General features: G+C 42.9%; 1 long non-coding RNA gene across 2 annotated transcripts in view; it reads right to left on the minus strand.

Annotated features, from left to right (window-relative positions):
- The window catches only part of LOC147440673 (uncharacterized), a 104,652-nt gene extending 99,446 nt beyond the window's left edge, over positions 1-5,206 (minus strand). For both annotated transcript variants that reach the window (XR_015184352.1, XR_015184353.1), the window contains exons 1-2: positions 5,062-5,206; positions 4,850-4,990 (exon numbers count right to left, since the gene is read on the minus strand). This is a non-coding gene — a long non-coding RNA (uncharacterized LOC147440673). The remainder of the gene's footprint in view (positions 1-4,849; positions 4,991-5,061) is intronic.
- Between the last annotated feature and the right edge of the window lie 794 nt (positions 5,207-6,000).

Raw genomic sequence — 6,000 nt, forward strand, 5'->3', positions numbered from 1 at the left:
CCTTGGAAGGTGATCGCTGATGTAGAAGCTCCCCAAAGCTGGCTGTTGCAAAAAAACGCTTGTTGATCCAGCTTTCTAAAAAAAACCACTGGCTGATCTTGGGAGAAGTACCTGATGCGGAGATGCACTGTCCCAGGCCATGGAAAGCCAAAGCAGCTGATACCATGTGATGCCTGAGGCTCTGATACCATGTGAGTGCGCGTGAGAGAGAGAGAGAGAGAGAGAAACAATAGATGTGGAAGAGGGGGCGATCAGCCCCCCTACCTACCATAGAAAGAAAACGCCAATTAATGGCTGCGTATAGGTGATATGTGGGTACCCCCCGGCTCCATATATAGGTCCCCAAGGAGGGGGTCGAGCAGTGCCAGAAAGTGCTCCACGACCCAACATAACAAAAAGGGATATAAGGGCGTCCAGACAAAGTGGGCAGCCAGCCCAGGCGATGGGCATCCGGACGATGCAATCTGTATGTGTATGCAAAGGGTGGTCAGCTCGAAGGCACACTAGCCGTACATGTGTGCCCTAGACTTGTGTGTGAAGCAGCAAAGCAATGTAAATCTAACACAAATCGCGCTGACAGGCCGTACGGATTTTCAGATTTTGTGTTGGCTGTGCTGACGTGGCAACATGCGGATTTTTTTGAATTTTGCGTTGGCTGCAAGTAGCGCCAGCTTTTGGGAGCCATGTGCTTTTGAGTTTGAAAGCTTTTCATGTAATCGCTTTTCCATGGCCAAGGGCCTTTAAATAAGACCCCGGGCCACTCTCTGGCTCAAAAGTGATGACGAGCCTTAGAGAAGAGAGGACCCGCGGGCAATGGTACTTTGATCAAGCATTAATATATAAAGAAATAGCGAAAGAGGCGCCATCTTTGGGGCCAATCGCTCTGGGCACGGAACTACGCCGGGCCGTATCGACTCAATTGAATTGTCATTTAAGTGTGAAGTATTTTAAAGAGATTCTCTCTCATGTGTCGTGCCAGATTCTCGACTTGGGGTATCCAAGTCTGTTACAATGCTAAATACGTTGCCAGGAATCATGGTCTGAGATCTTGATGGAATTTTTACGTGATTTGAATTGGATATGATCTGAATGAGCAATGACTAAGTTATCTTTGTGCAAGTGCTAGATTTGCGTCGTCTAGTACGTCGGTATTTAGAGTCAATGTCTACTGAACTGGTTTATGGATTATGCATGTTTTTGCAAGCGTAATCGAGGGCGATTACGATAGTTTCAAGAGGGAGTATGTCACAAAATTATGACGTGGCACGCCCAACTGATAGGACAAAGACTTATAAGTTATAGGGTCCCGTCCAATCGGGCCCTAGGGACACTAGAATTAATAAAAGAAAAAGAAAAAGCGTTGGTTGAACGGATCTTTGCAAATCGAGCTGACAGCCGTACAGATTTTCATATTTTGCATTGGTTGCAAGTAGTGCTAGCTTTTGGGAACCCTGTGGTTTTAAGTTTGAAAGCTTTCCATGTAACTGCTTTCCATGGCCAAGGGCCTTTTAAAAAAAAGCCTCGGGCCACTCTCTACCTCAGAGTGCTGACGAGCCTCCGAGCAAAGAGGACGCGCGGGCAACTGTACTTTGCTCAAGCATTAATATAAAAGGAAATACCGAAAGGGGCGACAGTCTTTGGGGCCAATCTCTGGCGCGGAGCTACGTCGGGCCATGTCGACTCAATTGAACTGTGATTTAAGTATGAAGTATTTTAAAGTGATTCTCTCTCGTGTGTCGTGCCAGATTCTTACAGGTTTTACGCATACTGCACTGAGGAGCACCCACTGTAGAGAACACGACACACTTTCCCTGCTACACAATTTTTGTTATTGACCACCGCAGTAAACACAACATGCAATTATGGTAATGGTTAGCATGCCCACCATACGCACGCACACATACAAGCATGGAGAGTACATGAAACCACCTACACATGGGTATGATGCCTCTCTCCACATCACACGACACAAAGACCACTCTAGCTAGATTGCACTAATGGGGTGGTGAATTGCATGGACCGATCGTATGGTTGATGACGAAGCCTTGGATAGCCCTAGATATTCCACCTTTCCTTCCTTCACTAGCTTCTTCATTTCCCCCACTTGTATAGTAGAGCACATAAAAGCTCAATATGAGGAGACTCTGCAAAAACTCATGCAAGAAAACTTGTGCTTGAAAAATACGCAGTCGGCATATTCTGACATGATTTGAATGTTTGCATCTGTTTGAAGTTATATGCTCGATGTTTGCATCTCATTAAGACCTTGGCTCTGTCCACTCCATCAAATTCCTCTCAAGATCAATAACTTTCATGTCCTTGGAAGTGGCGACGTATCCATGGACCCTCAAGTTCTGATCTCTTCGCTTGTTGAGCTCAAAAAACAATTTTGACACTCCCTTAGCCTCGAGGTAGCCCACTACCTCACCTCTAAACATCAGCCGGCCTCGAGAGCTCCGACCCTGAATGAACTGCGGCATAGAGATGTTATGGACCTCTCTGTTCAGCACGTCAACAATTGTTTTGTGCAAGTCCATCCTCCTATCGATGGCCTCAACAAGGAGGATTGAAGGCCACACAATGACATGGTTGCTGGCAGCCTCAGGGTTGAAAGATGCAGTGTCTCTATAGAGGCAATGTCGCTGCGAGAGGTAGATATGCCATGCACTCGTAGAGCTTCTTTGATAGCCTCACGATAGCCCCTTTGTTGTTGTATCCTCTTCTTCTTGAAGGTCTCTGCATGGCCAAGAAGACATTTCCATCCCTTCAACCACTGTAGTGTCCGACATACTGCACATCACTTCTTGATCATGTTTGTGACCAAGTCGGGCTTTGCATCTCCAAAGGTTTCCTTCGGTAGAGTCTTCAACTCAGGCAAGTGTTTTTCTAGGATTTGCACCTCAGAGACCTCTTCAAATTTCCTATGCATGGTCGTCATGTTCCTTCTCTTCTTCCTCTTCTGCATCAAAAAAGACATCGTCTTGTTCTACTCGCTTTCTATCCCTCACTAGACTGCTGCTACTCGTTAAATGATGTTACTCGATGGAAGACATGTCCCCTCCGAACTACTAGAATGCTTTTTGTGCTTTCTGAGCTTGCTTTCTGAGCTTCAACTGTCTTGATAAAGAGAAAGCCATTCATATGCTAACAACATAACCATACAACCTGAACATCGCAAAATACTCATCATACTTCAACATGTTTTGTGTCTCATACGCCAAAGTGCTAGAAAATGTTTTAAGCATTCAAACCATGGGACCCTCAGAAATTGCAGCGTTCAAGACACTTAAGGAAAAGTTGACGATTGGTTCTATGTTGATTTTACACAGATTTGTAGAAACATTTTGGAGTTTAATATGATGCTTGTGGTAGCATTCTAGGAGCAATCTCAATACAAGAGGGCCATGTCATAGCTTATGAGGGTAGAATGTTCTCTAGAACAAAGAGGATGGCACACATCTATGAGAAGGAGCAACTAGGTGGAGAGATTTCCTCGGAGGAGGAGATTTCACAATGTTTACAGATCATCAGAGGCAATCCTAAACCCTAGAAGTAGGAGTTAGGTTGTCCACATGGAGATAGGGTTAGATGTGCACGTAACAATCTTTCGGCTCCTCAAGGGGGAGATTGTGCTTGAGCCTTAATGTACATTCTTTCCTATGATTGTGAGTATGGCAAAACAACAAAAAAAATGGGAAAGTATGTAAAGAACCATGATTTCAAAATGGCAACACCTTTCTCAATCCCTATAGAAACTTTGGCAATCACCTTGGGAATAAATTTATTCTTGAAACTTTGCAAACCTTGATTAAAAGAAACAATGTTAAAAATGCGTGTATCACTGTTTTTCTTGTCAACAATTGCAAGGCATGTATGCTTGAGAGACAAGGCCAATCATAAAAGTTGACTGTATTTAGTCTTTCATCCTCATAAATGTTGACTTGGTTTAGTCTTTCACCTACTTTCTTTTCTTCCCTTTCTCCTTCTTCTTTTCTCTCTTTAGTCAACTGATAAATTAATTGTATCATCAATGACCTGGAATTCTGAAGAAAAAGTATACAGTCCAATATTCATTGAAGGTTTGGAATGGGGACCATTGTCCAAAATTTTACTATAAACCACCATTGCGAAATAATAGGTGAAACAATTATAAACCATGAATGCTTGGAAGAACAACATGACATAACTTTCAACCGTACATCGCTGCTGCTATTAATCAATTTTTCCACTCAAGCCGAGTTTTCTCCATGCAATCCAAGCATGGCACTTCCACCACGAACCAGACAAAACTATCTACACATGCCCATCAGTGTTTGGGAAAAATGTGTCTCAGCTTAATATCGTGCCGTTTTCAATTTCTAAAATGCCGGTTGAGGGCAACGGGAAAAGGAGAAATTCCGCCCCAAAATAGAGAAAAATAGTATAAAAAACTGAAAAAGTAACCTAATTTTCTAAAACTTCCTCTTGGCAAATTCAAGGAAAGGAATTTTGTATGTTTGGAAAAATGATTTTTCCCGAACACTGATGCCCATACACCTAGACACTTGCTCCAACAAGGAGCCACATGACACTGATCGACTTTTAGTGTAAAACCGGCAAATCCTTCACATTTCAAACTCAAAAACGGGTCTCTCTCGTTAGAAAAAAAAAAAAAATTGGTGAGCCTTGTTCCACATATAAACACAACTGGGAGAGAGGTAGGGATAGAGTCCCCACCCTTTCCTTTTTCAGAGTTCTCCACATTAAGGTTTTTAAGAAAAGAGATTCTCAAAGCGCTCACCCATGACCAAATTAAACAAAAGCAGCCTTCGCAAGCCAATCTTGAGTGAGTGAGGTAAGAGATCCTCACCTTCTTCTGTCCTTTGTCTGAGTCCCGAGGTGCTGTGTTAGATTAGACTGATGCGACACTCATGGCTGATGAGACTCCTCATTCCGAGCTCGTCCGGTTACCTTGCGCGCTCATGAGCGTGAGAGTTGCTCCGACAAACAGCTTGAGGCAAGCAAGGAACCCATTTGAGAGAGAGAGAGAGAGAGAGAGAGAGAGAGAGAGAAGAGTCTTACATGAGGTTGCAGGCAGCCGTTCGGCAAGGCTCGAAGCCACTTCGCATGCAGCGTATTACAGTCACATGCTCTCACACGTGGAAGAGTGAAGTGATGACACGTGATCACTGTGATGTCATAAATAATAGTTATAGCGCCTAGTTGCAAATTGCAATGTTGCATTCCCTTTAAGGCACTTTCCAGTAACTCTTTTGATTTGAAACTAACTAGTATGCGAAGTGAAGGAGAAGGTACAATGAAGTCACACTCGTGGAAGGGATTAGTTGTAAAATCCGGAACTTGATCAAAGTAGAACAGAATTTGTTCATCTTAAATGAAATGCGTATTGCGAACTAGCAATAATAATATCCAAATCATTTAACTCTTTATGTGATATATCCTTTCCGGGTTAGCGAGGTCAGGGGCTGACATTATTTGCAGTGCAAGCATCAGTTACTCATAAATGAAGTTCACAGTTACTGTTTGTTTGAGCTCTTCATAGTTACAATGTTTTTTTATGAATGTTGTTAGTTGTTAAATTCCAGGTTTTCTTTTGCAAGCAGTTCGAGGAACTGGAAATCTATTTGTCACAAGATACGCAGCTTTGCCAATATGGATATGAATAGTAGAAAGTGTCCTTTTGAGGGGCATTGACGCAAACAGTTGGCTTTGACATGCAACAGTGCAGTATCTTCATTCCATGTAGCGTAGTAAGGCATCCAAAAATTGTAGTGATAGTATGTTGTTAGCCAGTCATTTTCGTCCAGTCATGATGTTTGTTTCTCCATCCATAAGTACATGTACTTTTTGAGTATTAGAATCTGTAGATTTTTTGCTAAATGGTTCTCCAACAATTGAACAGCCTCCTGAAATGGATTGTCCCTTAACATGGTTGTTTCTGTTAATCTCCCTACTGCTATAGGAGCACATGGGCAATCAATAATGATGTTGTCGTTGCAA

The sequence above is a fragment of the Adiantum capillus-veneris genome, chromosome 15, assembly GCF_014529385.1.
Source record: "Adiantum capillus-veneris isolate H3 chromosome 15, ASM1452938v2, whole genome shotgun sequence".
In the NCBI taxonomy this organism is placed as follows: domain Eukaryota; kingdom Viridiplantae; phylum Streptophyta; class Polypodiopsida; order Polypodiales; family Pteridaceae; genus Adiantum; species Adiantum capillus-veneris.